Source organism: Rousettus aegyptiacus, unplaced genomic scaffold (genome assembly GCF_014176215.1).
Source record: "Rousettus aegyptiacus isolate mRouAeg1 unplaced genomic scaffold, mRouAeg1.p scaffold_m13_p_13, whole genome shotgun sequence".
In the NCBI taxonomy this organism is placed as follows: Eukaryota; Metazoa; Chordata; class Mammalia; order Chiroptera; family Pteropodidae; genus Rousettus; species Rousettus aegyptiacus.
Genome location: NW_023416288.1, coordinates 34,597,962 through 34,620,435, shown reverse-complemented (window position 1 = coordinate 34,620,435; position 22,474 = coordinate 34,597,962).

Genomic DNA, 22,474 nt, shown 5'->3' with positions numbered 1-22,474 from the left:
CATGGAAAGGGCCCAACAGCCTATTAATGTCCTGGATGTTACCACACCCAGGCCAGAAGCAAGAAGCCATTGATCGTCTGTTCACTCTTCATTTCGAGGCATGAGAGGAGCTATCTTTACACAGGGGGATGAAAGCCTTCCATTCCGTTTAAAGGAGCCCTCCCCTGCAGACTTTCACTCACTCCTCCGACACCTACCCAGCATCTGTTCTTAATCGTGCCTGCTACTTCTGGTAATTTTACGGAATCCCAAGGAAGTGGCAGCATCTTTGTCCTTAAGACACTTGAAATAGAGCTGGGGAGACCAGATGTCCATTAAGTGAAACGCCCACGGCAATAGAGCAATGGTGCTGAGAGAAAGGACTGCATGAAGGAGACCAGGCCTTCATTTTCTCCACTCTGCCTGGAATGTTCCATCCTCAGCCACCACTGTCCAGCCACCTGCTGTCTGCCATCGCTTGCCATGCACCTGGTGATAGCCATCTTCTCCTTCAAAACTGTGCTTAGCTCAGTTCCTGGGCGAAACCTCCCCCAGCACGTACCTGCCTCCCCGGCTGCCTGTTCCCAGGCACTAAGCACATGGAGTCCTCTCCCCACATCTGTTTCTCCACCAAGCTGTTCTCAGTGCTTGGAGTCTGTGTGCTCAGTTAATATCGATGTTCATGAAATGAAAGTCTTAGCTTTAAATGATCTGAGGGAGCTTCAAGGAATAGTTTCTATGAGGGGATAGGAGAGACCATGAGCAAAGACAAGGAGGTGAATTGAGCAAAAACAACTCTTACTTACTTTGTGAGACATTAAGCCAACTGCTTTTCACAATATACAGAACGGGAAAAAAAACACCCTAGGATTACTCAAAATGTGAAACCAAAAAAAAAAAAAAAAAAAAAAGTTGATTTTAAATCTACTAAAGCTTTCCTGTGGGGAAACAGTGATATCTGGAAATGGACATGAAGTCTGTGTTCCCAAGACGGTGGGAGACTTTTGAGGGGCAGTTGGGAAGGTGAGATCAAGGAGAGATGGAAGGCTTGGGCAGAGGCGGGAGGTCCTCGGAGCACTTAACGGAATTAGGTGCATAGACAGGAAGTGGGAGGGAGAGGAACACTGTATACCAGGAGCATCATTTGGGCTGGGCTCTGAAGGACAGGTAGGAGTATGAAAAAGGCCTGGACAGTGCCATGCACATTGTAAGATCCATAAGAGAGTTTGCAATTAATATAAGTCAAGCCAATATATTTGTAATTTCCCAAGGCAATTTGATGGCTTTGTTTGTAATACTCCTTCTACTTGGAATGCCCTTCGCCTCCCTGAGCCCCTTTCTCCCTGGCCAGCTCCTTATTTAACTTCTAGATCATGACATCTCCACAAACACTCCCCCGACCCCTGGAATCACGCCCTCTGTCAGGCCATCATGAATACAGTGGTCTGTACTCTGAGCACATCTCTGTCGTATACTTGCCACCCAATCAGAGGCCTGTGTATGGCTTCCTTAAAGCTTGTGAGCATCCAGAGGGCCATGCCCGGGTTGGATTCACCTTTGCAGATGCCATGTCAGGCCAGAGTAGGCACTGGACAGATGAAAGATGAAGAGGTGAGAAGAATGGGATTGCCGAGTGTCGAGGGAACAAATAGACAGATTTTGGAAGCTGTCTATATTTCGAAGACAGTACAAAGAAAAAGAAAAGCAGACGTGATCCCAGAGAGAAGCCCTGCTAACCCAGGTGGTGGCCACAGAAGGTGACCTTGAACATCTTCGATGCTTCTCCAGTCATCGTTTCATTAGAGAAAAATAGCACCCCTGTTTTCACAAGGATATCCGTCTAGGAAGAGGTCTCCACTGCAAAAATTCTTATCTCCTGCCACCCTCCCCCCATCGTATTAATAAACAGCTACGTAAGGCGGTGTTTTTATTCTGTGGTCCATACACCAGCTGCATCTATTTGCTACCTCCCGAACAGGCAGAGGCGAAGGTAAATATTGATTCATGGGGTCCTCATCCAGGACCACATGCAAATGGCCAATGACTGCTGCTCCCCTGAGTCCAGACAAGCACCCAGGTGAAAGGGGAGGGAATAGTCCTTTGTTAAAGAAACTTTCAAAAACAAAAATCAAATCTGCTGTTTCACACTTTAAGATACTGAGAAGACACATTGTTAGATGTTTGGTCCTGTCCTCTAATACACTGGTTATGCAAGAGGCCATTTGCTTTGAAAACAAAACCAAAAAATTCACCCCTGCAACTTACCGTATTCTAAAAGGGTGACTTAGCTAAGTTTCATAGTGAATTCCTTCTCCTTCGGAACATTCAGGTCTCCTCTCCCAGGATGCACTTGGGGCTCAGGTTTCATTGTCTATGTGCATTCCATAGAACACCACAGGCATCCCTCCCACCATGCTAAGGCATTTTAATCTAGCTTTTGGGGAGAGGGACGTGCCCAAAGGCTGTTCCCGAGCCTTATTTATAACAGATGTCAGCAGCCTGTGTTATAAAATGCAGGCTACTTGTCAATGAAATATAACGCTCAAAGCAAAAGAAATATAGTATGTTTATTTCTACACTCTGCCATTTCACCAGACAATAAAGTTGTATTTGCATCACAGACTTTTCTATGCCAGCGTGGAAATTCATTCTCCCTTCTCCGGGCTCTAATGATAGGCCAATCTGTTCCACATTCTATACAACTGTAGAAATTCTAGAAGGAAAAGGGACAAAGCATATTCAGTATTTATGAATTTGTGGTTCTCTGTAGATAAATGGCCAGCTTCCCACTTCTCCCTGGCATCAGAGCAATAAAGAAAAAAAAAACTCATTAAGTAGGAACAAATGATTCTTTCAAGGATTTGAGGGGAGCTCTTCCTCTCCTATTCTTTCTTCGTTATGTGACGAATGCATTATTATTTTCCAGATCCTTAGATTGCAGCAAGAACACGGTCAAGATATAGAGTTTTTCTTACATATAGTATTTCTCTAGTTTATTGTATGATACAATTTGGTTAAGAAATTGGTTTGTATATTTTAAACCCTTTGTAAAAATAAATGCCAATACTTACTCAGATGCTCATGATTAGTTTTAATTTTTCATTTTAAATCAATTTTATTGAGGTATAATTGCATGCAGTAAAGTGCCACTTCTTAAGTATACAGTTCAATGAGTTTTGATGAGTGTAGACGCTGTCACATAATGATGATCTCAATTAAGAAACAGACTATTTCTAGAAAGAAAGAAAGAAAGAAAGAAAGAAACAAACAAACAAACAAACAAACAGACTGTTTCCAACACCCTAATAAGGGGTTGCAGTTTCCTCCATCCCTAACCCTAAGAAAGCACTGCTCTGCCCTCTGTCACTATAGATTAGTTTCGCTTTTTCTAAGATTAAGTATAAATAAAAGCACACATTATGTAGTCTTTGGTTTCCGGCTCCTTTTTCTCAGCATAATATATTTGAGGTTCATCCATGTTGTTTCGTGTATCAGTAGCTCTTTTCTTGTTGCTGAGTAGTATTTCACTGAGTGAATATACTGTAATTTTCATATCTACTCAACAGCCGATGGCCATTTGGGTTGTTTCCAGTTATTAACTATTATGAATAAAGCTACTACAAACATTTATGCACAATTTTTTGTAGGGATATATGTTTTTATTTTTCTTGGTGAATTACCTAGGAGTGGAATTGTCAGGTATGGTATGGTATAACTAACTTTACAAGAAATTGTCAAACTGTTTACCAAAGCAGACATTTTTATATTCCCACACAGCGTATGAGAGTTCCAGTTGCTCCACATAGTTACCAACACTTAGTATTGTGAATCTTAAATTTTAGCTGTTCTCATGGGTATCTGGTAATAGCTCACTGTGGTTTTGATTTCTAGTTCTCTGATCAGAGATGTTGAACAGTTTTTCATGTGCTTTTTGACTACTTATATATTTTATTTTGGGAAATTTCTATTCACATTTATTACCCATTTTAAAAACTGAGTTATTTTTCTTATTACTGAATTGTAAGAAAAATTTATATAGTCTAGATACGAGTATTTTTTGGGCGGATTGGTGAGATATATGTTTTGTGAACACATATCTGGATTGCTTATTCAATCTTTTATGGTGTCTTTCAAAGAAGCATAATTTTTTATTTTAATCAAGTCAAATTTATCTTTTAGATTATATCCCTTCTTTTCTTCTATGTTTTGTAATTCCATCTTTTACATTTAGGTTTATAAACCACTTGAATTAACTTTTCTGTCCAATGTGAGATAAAGGTCAAGAATCATTTTTTTCCATATCAATATCCATGTGTTTCAGCATCGTTTATAGAAAAAACTATCTTTTTATAATTAAACTGCTTCCATCCCTTTGTCATTACTCAATTGACCAATTATATATTGATCTAGCCCATCGATTTTTTTAAAAATCAAATATTAAACGTCGAATCCGGTAAATTTAAAAAATTAAGTTCAGTGTGGTTGGAGACGGATCACATTGGACTACGTTCAGGTCGTACGCGTGGATGAATGAGCTGCAGCAGCGCCTCGGGCCGCGGAGTCTAGGGGTGCTCGGGCCGCGGAGTCTGGGGGTGCTCTGCTTCTGTGCGATCATCAGGAGAAGGCCAGCAACGAAGAGATCCTGGAGTCCCTGCAGTCCGTGCGACCTGGCGGCAGGTTCGAGCCCAACTTCACGCTCTTCGAGAAGTGCGCGGTGAATGGCGCCCAGGCGCCCCCGCTCCTCGCCGTCTGCCCGCGCCCAGTGACGTCACCGTGGCGCTCCCGACCGATCCCAGGTTCATTACCTGGTCTCCGGTGTGCCGCCAGGACGTTGCCTGGAACGTGGAGAGGTCCCTGGTGGGCCGGGACCGCGCCCCTGTGCGCAGGTCCAGCCGCCGCTTTCCGACCGTCGACATCGAGCCGGACCTCGAAACCCTGCTGTCGCAGGGGCCTCGCGGTGCCTCGGGCACCCCTGCTGGCCCTGCCGCTTGGCGGACGCAGCGCTGCCCTCTGGGGGTCTCATCCACGACGACGGCGTTTCCGCTAAACCTGCGTGGAGGAGCACCCGATGTCCTGGAAAAAGTCCCCCGAGGTGGGCTCTGGGCCTGTCCATCACAGCCTCCCCCTCCCACACCGCCGCCCTGCACAATGAAGTGTCCTGTTAGCGGAAAAATAAATAAATAAAAATAAAAACACTAACAACGCTAAAAGAAACTGCCCATGCATGTGAGCGCCCTCCGCAGGCACCAGCCTTTGCAGAGCAGGGCCCGGGCCTGGCTGGGGCTTGCCCGCCCGAAGTAGGCTCCCAGTGCGCCGGTTCATTGAATCACCAAAAGGAAGAATGAATGAATGAACGAATGAACGAATGAATGAACGAATCAATGAATGACTTTATGGCGGCACCATAAAACGAAACAGAGCTTTGTGGCTATGGCTGCCATCTCCAGTAGAGCTATTTTTTTTCTTCCCAAATTTATTCGAACTCAGTCAGCACAGTCCCCCGTGGCCCTTTCCTTACATGAAAGAGCAGCTTGGGCTCGAACCAGGAGAGCCCTCTCGTCCTTCAGGAGGGCGAGTCTCAGCAGAGGGGCCCCCGCCTGAGGCCCGACCTGCCCCATGGTTTTACTTCTCTGCGCCTCAGTTTCCTGATCTGTATTTCAGGGCATTTCTGTGAGGAGTCACAGTGCCGAGGCCTCCCCAATCTTCAGGGTGCCAGAAAAAAATTTCTCCCGAAACTCAGTTCGCTTTCTGGCCGTGAGCCCTCGCTTCTCGGGGAAGGCTGCAGGCAGCACGCTAGCCCTCAGCCCCTGCGGTTCGCTGCCCAGAGCTCTAGTTCTTGCCCAAAGGGTCCATCTGGACCTGGCCGCTCCCTGCCTCCGAGCTGTGTGGTGACAGCAGCTTTTGTGACTCTGTCCCCTGGAGATGCCCTCCAGGGGAGACCCAGGCAACAGCTCTGCCTGGGAAAGAGGACTCAGGCCCAGTGGGACAAACCCACAGTCCTCTCCACTCACGCGCACACCTCCCCTCCCAGAAAAACTGATTTCTCGTCTGAGGACGAAGCCGCTCTCTCCTCTCGCGTTTCCCAAACATTTTCTCTTCACCATGCATCCTCTACTAACCACATTCGTCCCCCCAGGTGATCAACACAGCTGACTAGCTGCTTGAAAGGGAGGGCGGAGAGTAGGAGAGAAAGATCAGAGGCTAAAAGAACAAAGCGTCTCAAAAAGACAAAGTATCTCAAACATCGTATTTGATCAATTAATGTTAGTTGACTGTTGTCGTTGCTGCTGTTGTTATTTAGGGGGGTGGGGCCCTAGAGCATGAGGAGCCCCAGTCTCTGACAGGAATTAAGAATGAGGCCTTCCACCAGGCTGGCCACAGGGGGCCTCCCTCCTTTCCCTGCTGTTCATGGAGTGCTGGCCAATTTTCAACCCATGTGACCACACTTCCATCCAAGACAATTTGAATTAATTTTGTGCATGAAATTTGGTGGGATGCAGTGCCAAATGTTTAACTGAAATCAAGATGCAAACTTCCCTTCATCGACTCGTTTTGTAAATCCTGTCAAAAATAAAATAAAAGCCATTAAGCTTGTCTGGCAACATTTGTTTTTTCCGCACCAAGCCATTCGTTGTTCCCGAGTCCCTCATCCTCTGTTTGCTGCCCACCGCCCTCTCCTCCCATATCCATTCCGTTCTATTTACGGTCCCCGGGCAGGCCCAGCACACTGTCAGCTTTACTGACTTTGCCAAGTTTAAGATCCCTTTTAGAGACTTATTTTATTTAAAGAGCACCCCATTAATGGGTTTAATGGCCTTTTGATCACTTGGTATGCACCGTCAATGAGGGAGAATCGATTTTCTGAGAATTCCTGTCCAGGGAGGAAAACAAACAGCCAGCACCTCCTTCCCATGGCCGTTTGGCCAACGCTCAGACAAAGCAGGCCTGGCTCTGTCCCTCCCGGCTCAGGCTCCCCTTGCAGGGAGCGGCCGGCGGGCACCACCCCCCCCCCCCAGGATGCCTTGCTTCCTCCTTCTGCACTTCCTTTCTCCTCCGAGGTCGTTCCCTGCTGGGCTGTGGGGACACAGTATGCATGAACTTGGGATGAGGTTGACTGCTGCTCTCACAAAAGACCCACTCCTGGGTGTATGCCGCCGTCTTTGGGGAAGGATCAGACAGACTGTCACCCCTGGGACTTTCTCAGATCCCCTTAGCCACAAGAATAGATGGGAGAGAATGGCTGGCATTCCAGCGGTCCCCACACTCAGACTTTTTAGAAGGGCGCTGCTCCCCCACAGTTTTAAATTCACTGGGGATTGTTTCTTCCACGTTAGGATGTCTCTTGGGTGTTGTTAACTAAAATTCTTCCTCCCTCTCTGTTTCTTCTCCCTCTCCTCCCTTCCCTCCTCCCCTTCCTCACTTTTTCCAGCCCTTCCCCAAGAACCCTGCATTAAATCCCTGCAGCCTCATCAATGACAGCTCTGTTTTATGGAGACTGACGATGAGCGGGGGAGTCCCCTCCTTGGCACGCTACACACAGCAGTCTACGTAATCCTCACCACGACTCTGTATAAATGCTATGATGTTATTACTATTCCCGTTTTCCAGAGACAGGAACAGTGTGAGGGAGGTCAGGTCATTATTCCTGGAACCAGATCCAACCGTCTTGAGAACCTTTTCTCATAAAGCCGATGGTTACTTTGTCTTCCCCTACTCTGCTCCCCAAGGAAGTCTGAGCTAGCGGGCACCCACTGTCTTAAGGTAAGTGAAGCAGACTTGCTGATGTCTGGCTAGTTAGAATAATAATATTAATAATGATGGCTATAATCTGCGGAGTGTTCATCCTGTGCCAAACTCCTCATATATCTTTTTTTTTACTTAATCCTCACAGCTATTTCAGGAGATGGAGAAAAGGATACCGTGAGGTTAAGAGGCTTGTCCAACGTCTCACAATTAATAAGTAACAATAATGATGGAATTGCGAGCACTGATTGAAGGCTTATTATACACCCGGTGCGGGGCTAACGTTTTTATATCCACATATTTTTAACCCCAACGAGGTAATTACTATTCTTTATAGTTTACAGATGAGGAGACTGGGGCTCAGTGATCTCAAGTGACTTTGCCCAAGGTCGCCCAGCCTGTAAGTGGTGGAGTCAGCATTTGACTCACGTGGCCTAGGCCTGTGCTTGTAAGAACAACACCCCGGTCGCGTCCCAAACCTCGCATTCTTCCATCTTGCACCAAAGCTGCCTCTGTTCCCTTCAAAAAACCCTTTGGAAAATGGCCCGTACGTTTTCCCAAAACAATAGTTGAAGAGAAACCTGAGAGACTCTGGGCTTTGTGGCGGGGCTGTCTCTTAACAAGCGTCTGCGCGTCTGCGCGTCTGCGTGGCACCGGAACCTCATTTACATTCGTCCTTCTGCAGTCGCTTCCAATTCCCAAGCAGAGCACAATTTAACTGTAAAATTCGCCGTAACTAGGCAGCTGTCTGCTGCAGTCAAGCACCAGACTCAGGTGCGACTCCCAGGAGGGTCCCCGGAGTCAGCGTGCCAGCCCCTGTAAAGCAATATAAAGTCACCTCCGAGAAATTAGATGCCACTTGGAAGAGGCATATGCTGCCGTGCCTGCTTGTTGTCAGCTTGGAACAGCGTAGGGGGTGCCAATCATGACTCAATTACTCCCAGGACTTCTCTCCTGAAGGCTTCCTGTCATTGATGAGATCCGGCGCAGGGAAGACTACCAAACGTCCTGGACCAGGAGTGGTACTCGGGAGGGGATCTTGGAAGGAAGAAGTTATCGGTTTAATTGGCTTCCTTTCACCATAGTGCCGATGAGCCATCAAAATGAGGGCTCTCAACATCTAATAAGCAAGACAACGCTATTCAGCGAATGTCATCTGAGCCTCTCCTGTACTCAGAACATTATGCAAGGCAAAACAAAAGTGAGGCAAAAGCTCAGTCTTAGCTTGACATGACCCTATAGTTTAGACAAGTACGTAGAGTGCCAAGTAGAGTAAGAAAAAGTGCCTTAGAGAAGTATATTCAATGGAGTTCAAAGACATCTGTTCAGAATTTTTGTTGAAATGAAGGGAGCAGATGAGATTATTAGAAGAAAGATTATAGGGAAAGATGAGAAAAATGCCCAGAAGGGAGGGGATTTCTGCAGAGGCCCAAATCTGCAAGGCAGAGGAAACGGCAAAGTTGTCCTAGAAGAGAGGGACATCTCAGAGTTCCAGGAAGCACAGGGTGACAAACGGGAAGGATGTGTCCATTGTCTCCAATGAGAACAGGGTTACGATACGGGAGAAAAGGCTGTGACCCTGGAGTTTAAGAAGATGCTCACAGCCCCTGGAAAACAATGTGTGTAAAGGGCAACCCACAGTCTGTCCAAGGTCAAAGAGACAAGTGGGTTGTAAGGAAAGTAACGGAAAAATATAGACTTCTCCTTAGAAATGTTTAATAATGAAAAAAAAAAAAGGTGGAGATCAGCAAAGTAAGGGAGTAGCAGGCCTGAGGGATGTGCTGTGAAGGATGGGGGCGGTTCGAGCCTGCTTGCAGGCCCCAGGAAAGGAGATACAGGGAAGATTCGAGGAGTGCACGCATTCCTGATGGAGAGAGATTTAGAGCGGGCAGGAAGGACCAAGGGCGCAGGGAACGAATTCACATTGGAAAGGTGCAGAGACACTTCAGACAGGAGTAAGGAAAGAAGGGAAGAGATGGCATGGCCATTTCGAGAGGGAGAAGGGGCCGTCGAAAGGACTTATATCTGGTGACCTCGACTTTACCCATAATATCGAAAATGATCTCCAGAAGAGCGATCGCCCTGTCAGGAGACTGCGGGGGAAGAAGGAAGATGCTGGAGCAGACGGACACAGATTCTCTGCATTTATTCATTTTTCACCGAGTAAATTTTTATCTTTTTCTTTCTCATTGGTATTTTAAAATTACATTTATAATTACAGTGAACTTAGTTATTTCTGTCTTTACTTCTCCTTAGGAGCATCTTATAATCTTTATCTCAAGGATTTGCTTCCTCTCATTACCATCGACTCTAAAGTCTGCACGGGCTAATTATCCAGGCTGAAGATTATCTGAGTCTTTCTTGTCCTTCCCTCAGACTCTGAGTCTTAACCATTTTACTGCTCATCGGTCCTTCCACCAGACGTGGGCAGGGGGAGCAGACCAACTCGAACTCAGATCAGTTCATTTTGTTACTTATTTTGAGATCTAGCCAAATATTTTAAGCTATTAGTTCAAATGAGGTTGGGGGCTAACTGATGTTCATAGTTGTTTCATTGTCCCTGAATAGAACTACCACTCATGATTAGTCCCAAAGTCAGAAAGGTGAAAATGTCTATGTGAGGGAAAAAAAAAAAAAAAAGATGCACTTGGTGACAGTCCTACGGACAGAGCTCTAAGGAAATACCACTTGTGTCACAGTGCTGACGATCCCCTTGCCGTTTACTCGAGTCGTGCTCTCTCCTCGGGGCTTTCTAATTTGAAATTCCACAGACCGCATTTTCAGACTGAAAGCTAAGAGTTGGTGCTGCCTGTATTAACAGAGCGGTGGATTTCCCAGTCCCGGAAATGTGATGCTCAGAGTATCCACCAGCACCATCGTGAGGGCAGCTTGCTGTGCTCTGTCCTCTGCCCCTCACGGACAGCTGAGCACAGGGCACAGACAGAGGGTTCCTGGTTTCTGTTTATTTATAAAACTTCGAGAGGTGTTTATTTATTGTGCTACGATTTTTCATGACATAACCATTAAGAGAAAAATGGGAAAAGAATACATAGGACCTCTCGTATAACTGTGCATCTACGGTTTTATTGTTAATCTATAATTGTCTCTAAATAAAAAAAGTTTAATTAAAAAGATTCCAAGAACTTCTTTCCATCAGAACAGCAAACGCAAACAAAACCTAGCAATGACTTTCATGTATTCAATACATCCACTGAAATGGCTCACATCAGAAAGACTGACAACACCAAGTGTTGGCTAGGATGTGAAGGAATTAGAACTCTCATATACTGGTGGACTATGCAACCTCTTTGGAAAGGGGCTTGGCAGCTTCTTATAAAGTTAACATACACTTATCATATAACCTAGCACTTCCATTCACAGATATTTACTCAAGAGAAGTGAAAACGTATGTCCACAAAAAAGTCTTGTACACAATGCTGATTGCACTTTATTCGGTCCCAAACTGGAAATAACCCCAAGGTCCATCAACTAGCAAACAGATAAACAAACTCTGATGTAGCCATACAATGTAATACTACTTAACAAAAAAGAATAAGATCACTGACACATGGATAAACTTCAAAAACATTATGCTGAGTGATAGACTGTAGACACAAGAATACGTACTATGTGATTCCATTTATTTGAAATTCTAAAACAGCAATGCAAACTATACTGAGAGAAGGCGGATCTGTGATTGTCTGAAGACATGGGGGGTCGGGGAGGGGACTGACTGCAAAAAGACACAGCGGAACTTTTTGAGGGGATAGAAGTGTACAATATCTTGATTGGGTGGTTGTGGTTGTTACAAAGGTTGTGTGTGTGTGTGTGTGTGTGTTATTTTTTGTAAATTATAGCTTAATAAAGTTGACTGAGGGAAAAAAGAAGACGCCAAGGACCTCTAAGAAAATAAGAAAAATAAATAAAACGTAGCAATAATTTTCTTATACTCAATAGTTTAACTTCCTAACCTTAAATGCATCTCTCACAATGAACAAATACACTGAGTCAACAGACCCTGGCTTAGATTAGCCAGTAGAGGGAACTCTTTCAAATTGAGGCTCCATCAACTCAATGAACTACGAAATTAATCTCTAAAATCTGAAGATGTAATTCTCTTGTGTCTCCACATTTCCCCTCTCTCCATAGATGCAGCCACTTAACCTTAGGTAGAGGGAGCTCAGAGTACCCCAGTGGAGAAACCAACCCTGTTCCCATTGAGAGGTAAGGAACAGGAAGAGTTATAGACCACCAAGTCAACTTCTTACTGTGATCTGATCTTTAGATGAAATTGACTATTCTTAAGGATGCTTGTAAGCGAGCCCCTCTCTTATTACCCAGCCCCAGAAATAAGAGCCCTGTCTCAGTTGCCTAAGAGTGGGGTCCTGACTTGTTTTTGCCAGCTGTTCTATAACCTAGAGCCCCAGTGCCACTTAATGCCAGGCCACCCTAGAGCCAGCCTCGGCCGCCATTGCCTGCAGCCAGGTTCCCATGATGTTCCACTGTCCATTTGCAGGACCACAGCCAGGACTCCCTCTTCCTCCCACAACCCCCCTCTGCCTACAGGGACTCTGAGCTCTGATTTGCTCCGCCATAGCCCTGGCAAGCTCCCTTCTCATCCTGAGTGTCCTTGTCATCATCCGAAGCCTTCCCAGATTTGTGAATCCCAGTTTCACCCTCAGAGATGCCCGCCAACCACCAACTATGCTCTGATTCTCAGACCAGAAAATATCTTGATGAGGTAATCTTAAGTTCTTAGAAGATAAATTCTGAGCCACTGTAAAATAATTCTCTTGATGCTGCATCTCAATCATGAAACTTTAGAGCTGAGTTTTCAGAGCCCACGTGCAGAATCACTGAGACATGGAAGTCCTACTTTGGAATGTTTCCTGTAGGGGGCGCTCACTACTTTTCAAGGCAATCCGTACCATTATTAAGAGATATAATTGCTGAAATCTCCTTTATATGGGCTTCAAATTTATCTCCTTGGAACTCCACCTATTACCTTGGTTTCTACTCTTTTGCGAGGAACGCAGAATTCCCTCTTCCGTGCAAGGGCACTTTAATCGGTCAAAGTCAACACCCATGTGCTTGTCTCCCTCCTACTCGTCACATTATTTCTTCTCCAGGTACAGGAAAAAAAAGTCTAGGCAGCTTCCTGAGTGCATGAGATGCAAAGATGAGTAATTTCTGGTTTCTGCCTTCAAAGAGTTTGTAGGATAGAAGGGGAAAGTTAGATGGAACCCACCCAGAGGAAATAGCAGCACCGGGTGGGATCCCCACCTTTAAGCATTGTATGACTGCATTTTCAAATGGTTAAAATGGTAGATTTTATGTCATATATATTTTACAATAAAAATCTAACAAATAAAATAAAAACAAAACATGAAATCCAGCACTTATTATGTGCCGAGTGCTGTTCTAAATGCTTTTCGTGTCTCGCTTGAGTCGACCCTCTCTGTGAGCCTATGAAGCAGAGACTATTATCATCCCATTTTACAGGTGACAAATGGAGGCTCAGGGAGGTTAAGTGTTTGGCCAGTAGAAATGGAGACAGTCTTGAAAAGTAGCCCAGAGAGTCAGGCTCCAGGATCGGCCCCTGTAACCTGTACACCACACATCCTCCCAGCTGACTAACAAATTAAGAGCATTATCTGTGTTTTGGTGGGTAGAGAGCTAAGTAAGGAGGTGTGAGACCAGGCCTTCTCCCAGATCCTGGTCCCTGACTCAGCAGTCCCCTGGACCAGTCGGGTACACTCAGGCCAGTACCTTCTTCTGAACTTTGCTGCTGGTGGCAGAGCCCATTGGAGAAAATACAGCCCCAGATAGAGTCACTGTCAACACAGAGAGGCATGTGAAGAGAGAGGTTTTTTAAAAACATTCTCCAGGAAGAGACCTAAAGGAGCATGTTCCAGTCTAATGATGTCTGGAGATTACTTGGCCCCTCATTCAGCTAAAAGCCTTTAGAGTTAAAAAAATAATAATAATAGAATACCTAATGCTGTTGGTGAATCAGTGACTAAAACATCTGTATAACCTGGTTTTGGAGAAAATTCTTACATTGGATATTTCAAAGTGTTAATGTTTTACTATTGTATATGCTGGTTTTCAATATATTAATAGTTTAAATTAATATGTCATTAATTAGTAGTATGTTGGTTTTCAATATATTAATACATATTTCTTTTCTGAACTCTCTCTGGCTACAAAAAGGACCAGTGTTATCATGAAGGCTCCGTGTTATTAATATTTATTGCCATCTAACTACATGTAATCTCTTCACATGTATTATTTAATCCTCACAGCATCCTCCTTTTATAGCTAAGGAAACACACAGAGGTTAAGTATGTCATCCAATGTCAAACAGCAAGGAAGTGGAGAGCTGATAGTCACACCAGGCAGTCTGACTCGGATCCTCCCTATAATCCAGCCCTGTGACCTCAGAAAATTCCCCCCCACACTCTTAGGGGCCCATTTTCCTCATCTGGGAAATGAGAGGATTGGTCCAGGTGACAGGTGATGTGTAAGATTTTCTTCCAGCTGGAACATATCTATTTCCTTGTCCACACACACAAATGACGCGCCACCAAGGGCTTCCCAGGTGGGTGTCCACAAACACTCCTGTTTGAATTATGGGTGCCATTGATGCTTTAGGACTGGAAAGGAGAGTTGACCCCAGCTGAAATTGACAGTGCCCCTGGGCTATTTATCATTCTTCCTTCCTGCCCCAAACATCCTTTATTCTTCATCTGCACTCAACCCCTACCTACCTAAAATAAATATCTCACCTATCTTAACAAACTCTCCCCAGACTCTGATATAACCCAGTAAAAAAAAAAAAAAAAAGAAAGCAACAGACATAAAGATTCAAGACCAAGGAGGAGAAAAGAGTTTGGCTTTATGGTCTCATTACACTTCCTTTTTTCCCCCTGGAGTCACGGAATTTCTTTTCTCTTATGAATTTTCTAACAAGCCTAAATAGTAGTATGCTGGTAAGTGTTTAACAACCAGGTCTCCAAGAAAACAAAAAGGCCTGACTGATAGCATCCACTGAGTTCCGAAGTTTATATAAGGTTTGCAAGGCAAAGTATTGTTCATTCATCCATTCAATGAACTTTTTATTATTATTATTAAACTAAAAATATGAACAAGAAATCTATAAAATTAGTTCTTTATTATAAGTCAAATGCCCTATTGGCTTTATTAGAAAATATTATTTTCCAGCACTTCTTCCCAGGAGTTCCTTGAGACAAGACAGGTGGAATGATAGCTTTTCTACCTTTAAATAATGCTCTTACCCAAACCAGATGAAATGATTTTCTTCTCTTGGGTTACTAATTCTTATTAATATTCTAAGCATTAGATATCAGAAAAGTCTTGACTTACAATCCCAAACTGCTTTATTATAGAAAGTTTACAAAACCAATGAAAAAGAAAAAAAAATGCCTCTAGAAAATGCTTATGTAAACATAACCCTTCAATACTACTTTTTATCTATGTTGGTATATTGAAGGTAAGTGTGTGTTATAAATATGGACTCTGGAGCTTAATTATCTGAATTCAAATCATAGTTCCCCCATTTATTAGCTGTGTGATCTTGGACAAATTACTTACCCTCTCTGTGCTTTGATTTTCTTACTATAAAAAGTGGTTCATGATAATAATAGTAGCTATTGTGAGAACTGAGTAAATATACACATAATTCCTAAGACAACATATGGGAAGTTCCCTGTAACTGATAACAGTTAATATCAGCAAATGCAATCAAGGATTTCTTGAATGATGTCTGAGAGCATCTTTCCAGCAAAATGTTGCAGTCTTCAAAGTATTTTTGCAGTCTCCCACAGTGCCTAGCACATGGTATGACTTTAATAAATTCTTGTTGAATAAGCAAATGAAGTAATCGATTAAATATGATTGAATCAATGTGACTCTTGACACAAATAGACCATTCGATCTCTTATCTGGATCCTGGGCACATTTATATCTTCGTAAGCCTCTCTAAGGGTAAGGAAAGTAACCAAGAATAAGTACCTAGAGTAGTTCGTCAGAGCTGTTAACATATATTTATGTTTAAGAATGTTTATTATATATAAACAAGAAAAAATGAAAACAACCTAAATGTTCAACAACAAGGCAAAGGCTGAATAAATTATAGTGTAACCATTACGTATTTGTTTCTAGTAAGTATTTATTAACATGAAAAAACATCCTAATTGTAATAAATGAAAAAAGTGGCATATAAAATAGTATAAACGATATAATCCCAGTATTCATGTTTTTAATATATTTGTATTAAGAGAGAAATAAAAATAGACTTACTAGAAATAAACAAAAATTATAACAATAGCTATGTCTGATTAGTGAGATTTAAGGTGATTTTTTTTTCCTTCTTGATATATTTCCGTATGTTCTAAAAATGATAAAAGATGAAGTAGACCTGGACTATCAACCATGGAATTAGTGTCTCAGGAGTGAAATGATGTGTCCCTATATGTATACAGATCCGCTGTGGGTCAGCTACAACACTAACCTCCAGGCCCACCCTGTCTGACAGTTGCCACCGCCCATCCACATCCATTCATGACCTCCCAAAGCATCCCAAATTGGATATGACAGCATAATCTACGTTTTGCGACTATGACTCCAACATGCAGCTATTGGGGAGCATCCATGATTACCTTAATTTTTCACACTCCTTTCAGATCTCTGGCATGGGGTAAATATAGTCACCCTTACATAGACATATTTTCAGCTATTAAAATCCAAGCACATTTGTGTTATCTTCTGCCCTTGAGGTGCCTGATACAAGAAAAGCATGATCGAGTACGCTGCTGATAAGGCTGAACAAATATGTCTTTTGAAATAGGAAAAGCCTGGGTTCAGACGCACGATATACATTAAAATCTAGCTAAATTTGGGTAAAACGTGGGTCTCAATTTAGTGAAGTGTGAGTTCTAGAATATTTGCTTAATAAAAGCCACTTTATACCTCTCAAATCCAGAAGGGTTTGAAGCAAGTTATTGTGAATCTAAACCGAGGTAGCAAGTATCTAGTTGGCTCCTGCTTTTAGGAATAGGTAAGAATTATTTCAAATGAGCATACCAGTCAAGTACGATGTAGTCCTGATGTGTTTAAGACAACTTATTCAAAAATAATAAAAAAGCAACTTATTCCCTTAAGTAGTTCAATGTTTAGCAATCTTGTTTTTATTCTTAATTTGCTTACATCCACCTCCCTTCAAGGCAATCTCAAGCCAAAGCCTATCTAAAGCATCATAAATTTCAAACTGCTGAGTTAAATCAATAAGGTTTTATAGTACATCTTAAAAAAAAAAAAAAGGAAGAAGAGGCATAACTTAACTAAATGTAGCTGCAGAAATGCACAGAAGTTATGCTGTCTCGGCACCTTTGCTGTGTGTGGATCAGGAACCAAGCAGAAGTGCTATTTTCATCCACAGGGAAAATCTTACAACATGGGCACATCGTGGGGACAGTTAACCCAAGTAAGAAGAAATGAGAGAACAGCTTTATCAGCTCCTGAAACACTTTGGGGGGAGAACTTTCTAATACCAAAGAACGTTTGACTGTGAACCAAAATAGGTTATCTCTGTTATGATGTCATTAATTTTGTGGAAATAACTGATTTCCCTAGCATTTGTTAAGCCCCTCCACCTGTTTTATTCTTCTCCCCAGCACATGGCACTAACATCTTATATATTTTACTTCTTTATTATTTTTATTGTCTGTCTCCCCAGTTAGAACGTAAGCTTCATGAAGGAATGGATTTTTGTTTTGGAATTTGTTTTTTGGTTTTGCTGTATGCATTTAGAATGTGCCGGCACATTGGAGGTACTCCCAAAATAGTTGTTGAATGAATCGAGCTCTCTCATTATTAAAGAAAATATTCTGAGATGTCTGTGGAAAAGCAGAAAGAGCACTGGATTCAGAGTCCAAAATAAGAAGTACGTTGCTTGAATCATAATAGACACTCGACGACCATTTTTTGAGTAGACAGCTAGATGGATAGACAGACAATGGACGGATGTTGTATCAGTAACTCCTTGTTTGTAAAATGGGGATAATAATTTATTGTGAAAATGGCTGTGACATCTTAGTTATTCGGTAACTCTTTTTCTTTTTTCCTTGTAACTGATGTAGAGGAAGCAGCAACCAGGCAGTAAGAATCCTAGCCGTACAAGACAAGGGGAGAAATCATTTTATCTCCTGTGTAAATGAGAGGAGACAGGAATTTGGGTAGACGTGTATGTTTTTATTCTGTCTTGTAGTACTGCCAAGTCAAGGCAGTGTTTGAGCACAGAGGCAGGTGAGAGGCAGCCCGGTGGAGCATGGGAGCGGGGCCGCCAGCTTCGGATGTGACATGAGTGAAAAGCAGCCGTCAGTCTCACTTCAGTGGCCACCTTGAACCGAGAGGCATCCAACTGTCAGGCAAGGTGATGAAAGCCCTGGGTAGACACTCTGGATCTTAGTTCTGGTCATTAAGTCTCAAGGGTAACCTAGCCCCAGAGTCCTTCTTCTTAAGCTGGTGCTTTTCGCCCCAGAGAGAAAGCCTTCCGCTTTCTTCCTCCTTGCAGAGTGTTCAGATTCTGGGTGCGGATGGTTTGGTCAGTATGCAGAGAGCAACACCCTCTGCTTCGGCGGGCAGAGCGGGGGAAGGGCACCTCTGACTGGATCTACTGTGTGTCCAGATAGCTTGGGTCACTGACGCTCTTGAAGTCATTTCTGCCACTGGAAACCGGAGCTGAGAGGCAGTAATCAGCCAAAGTCAGAGCAGCAGAACCTGGTTTCCTAAATTTTTTGGTTGGTCTCTCCCCTTTCTAGAGACTATCTTGGGAGAACAAGCTGGAGTAAAGGAGCTGAAGGAAGCCATGGGCCAGCAGTCGGATGAAACCAGGGTCTTGAAAATAGCAGGCAGGTTTGGGAAGAGGCTCCAGGGCCTGGACACACAGCTCTGCCTGAAGAAACCAACAATGCCCATTGGTAGTGAGTCGGAGTACCTGGCTAAGAAAAGAATTTTCTTGCTGCTGTTGCTGCCTTGGGTTTGGGGATCTTAAAGTGTCCCAAAGCTGCACCTAATGATGTGATGTGCTTGAGAAAATCCCCTTGTCTCAGGACCTCAGCCTCTCCTGTGTTCAGTAGTTCAAGATGCAAATTCTCTTCCTATCAATAAGGACTGGAAGAGGCTGTCACATGCCCGTTTGCAGTTGAGTGGCCTATTTCCTTTAGTTTCTGCCAATTGAGGTGCTCCCTTCTTTCCCTTCTGCCTCTTGGACCCATCTTTCAGGAGAATCAATTGGGAGGGGTGGTCCCCATAAAATTACAAATTGTGTTTCTCGGATAGAGCAGAATGTCACTGCTAACACCCTATTATCTCATTCATCAGTTCTTTTTTTATCCAGGATGGCACACACGCAGCTGCCTTTAAAGCAAAATCATAAGCCCTTCAATAAGCAGCATCTCACTCTATGTGTGAGTGAGTGTGCCCCTTTAGGGTAGATTAGCTATAAATATCCACCTGGACTTATGCCAGCAGAGCTTTTAAACACATCTCCTTGTGGAACAAGTTGCTTCGGCATAGATCAGGCGACGCCTTTGGGTAGGTATGTTCTACAAGAAGACATCCCTCCTCATGGTATTGGCCCACCTTGAGGCTCCAAGACCAATAAGTCAAGTTGCCCTTTAGTCTTCTGGGAAACCTGGCTCATGATCCTGTCTGTGGCCTTCATGGGCTGCATAATCAGGGGGAAAAAAAAAAAAGGTATGGATCAGGAGCCACCAGAAATAGACCATTCCCAGAAGCTGTTCAGTTTCATTCACTGTATCAGTGTCATTTGATCGACCAGCATGGCCTTAGTGCCCATCCCATGACAGGTCTGGAAAAAGGTGCTACGGAACCTGTAAAGATATATATAACCCATGCTTGTAACCAGCGAGGCACACAGGCAGATAGGTGTCAGATATCACAGGCTATGAAGAATTGAAGTATTCAGGAATCGGATAAACTTTCTAAGGGCTGGGTTGTCCAAGAAAGCTTGGGGAAGAGGTGGAATCCACCTAGTGCTTTGCAGGATGGCTTGGAGGGGTGGGGAAGGGAGGAGCCCAAGGCAGAGTGCTATAGGGTCTGTACACATGTGACATGAGAATGCTCAGTTACCTTTCCTTCATCTCAATCCAAATAACTGTGACTGCCACTGCCTCTGATTTGGGAACTCAGCAGAACAAACTGTAGGGTGCATTGGTGTTCCTACTTTCATTTTCATGATAACGCTCGATTTACAACACGAGCTAAACTTCTGATTAGTTCTGTGAAGAATTCTTGTGATATTTCCAATGCTTCACAATGCATCTTTATGATGGAAACCAAAGTCATTTTTGGTTTAAGTCTTTCAGGTTCCCAAACCCCACCCGTCACCGGCATTTTTTCTTTTCTGAGTGTCTTGGATTCACATTTTTTTTTTCTACTCCATAACCACTGCCTTCTCCCAGGCATCATTACCTTTGGGGCTCTCTGAGTTAGACTACCATGGCCTATGCCACTGCTACTCGCAGCTACTCTCTATAACTCATTCACTAAGAGCTTCGGAAATGTGCACACTCTTTGACCCATTAATTCTGTTTCTCAGAACACATCATAGCCGAACTTTCCTCTGCCATTCATTCTTTCATTTGTTCACCTGATGCGTACTGGGAGTCCTGCCAAGGACCGGGGCTAGGCAACGATAAACAAGCCAGAAACGTGAGGCCCTTCATGGAGCTTTGGTCTAGAAGGTGGTTTGTTTCCTAAATCCAGATTTTTTGAGGGGTAGGGCCCTTGGACAAGATGTGTCCATAATAATCTCAGAGAAAATATATAATCCCTGCTTCATATCATAATAAAATAAAATCGCATTGACCATGCTGCAGACACGAAACAGCAGGTGTAGGCAAAATAAGAAAAAAAAAAAAAAAGCTGTTCTAGCTCAGGGATTTTCAAACAGAGCGCCACATCCCATGAGCCTCGGGGGTGAGGTAGAGTGGGTGGCGCCGCCCAGCAGAGGGGAGTGGACAGTTCATCCATGTGACACATCCGGACTCCCATGTCCCAGGCACCCCCGCCCATCGAGCCGAAAATATTTGAAAACCTCTAGTTGTCTCAAAGTTCTGTGTTTGGTCTGGAAATTTTCTAGACTTGGAGATTTCATTCCAGATTCCCTTTAAATCCTCTTTAAAAATTTAATTTAATTCCCTTTAAGCTTTTATGTTTAATTAATGGGCTTTAATGATACCTGATACATGTTGAGTGTGCAATGAATGGGCAATAATAACATGGGATAAGTAATAAAACCTCATCGACCACATAGATGCACTAGGAACTAAAAGCCCTAAAACAATTTTGCATGATGTGTAACAAGAGGAGGTGGGGAACTAGTTTAGTTAAGGAGGTTTCAAAAGCAACGGCAAAAATGTAAGTGATTTAACAATTTGACCTGAATTCTACGTGGTGTCAATTTTTATTCACCGTTTGCTGAGTTCTCACAATGTGTTGGATAATAATAACCTCTTTCCTCAAATTCTCTTTAGCACCCTGAACCAGTAGATTTTATATCTAAACTTTAATTGTTCACGTACCACCATCGTGATGATTTTTTTTTTTACAATATCTGCTGGCCACTTGTAATAGTAAATACTTCATTTAAATAGAATCACTTTGAATTTAAACAAATTTATTTTAAAAGGAAGCTTTATATCAGTACCTATACGTAGATAACCAGAAACATTTGCCAAAAATGAAAGTTAGCTGTGACAGTAAATTCAAAATGATGAAAATAGTAAATATTTTTCTGTCTGTACACCACCTAAAATCTCCTTTGGTTCACCAGGGGTATGGGCATCACATATGGGAAACATCGTTTTAGCGTCTACCTCCATAATACTCAGCTAAGAAATTAGAAAGTAGACATAGCTGGCCTTTGCTCGCTCCCACCTCATCCTGCAGCAACTCTTCCGCCCACATACTCAGATTACTCTCGTCTAAGTATTGCCTTGCGCTAAGCTAGCTGAGACCTAACAGCTTATCGATCTTCTATTTTTGGCATATCGATGAGAGTATTAACTTTTCAAAACTCAAATATCTAAACTCTGTTGGAGTTTTAGACATAACAAGAAAATTGTACCATTTGATTCAAATCAGATACACTACCTATACTCATAAACTAGCCATAAGGGGTCGTTTTCCTACAAGCTCATATTTGGATTTCCCCAAAATGTGGAAATTTGTTCAAGATGTATTAAAGGCTTTAGGACTTGACACATATGGTCTTTTCAGATTACGATAACATTCTAGATAAAGAAGTTTGGATCGACCACCTCATTAGCATACATTTTATTTTAATCCCACTCATGGCAATATTCTCCCTCGACCCACCTTGGACAGAAGGAGAGGAAGCTGGTGTAGAGTCTGAATATTGAATTAATATCACTCATGATGGCTGCCATTGCATTTTCTCCCTCTCACATTCCAGAATTCTTCCCTCCCTTGATGCTAACCAGGGATCCCTCCTCTAGGGACTGTGGGAAAGTTGTCACGATCAGGTTTCCTGAGAAACAGACTCTGAGATGATACTATGTGTCATCTCGGAGAGTGGACTCAGGACTCACACTGTAGGGGCACAAGGGGAGCAAGATGGGGCAGGAGGAGAGGCTGAGCTGAACTACGGTCACAACAGAGGCCTGGGTCAGCCCACAGAAGCTGG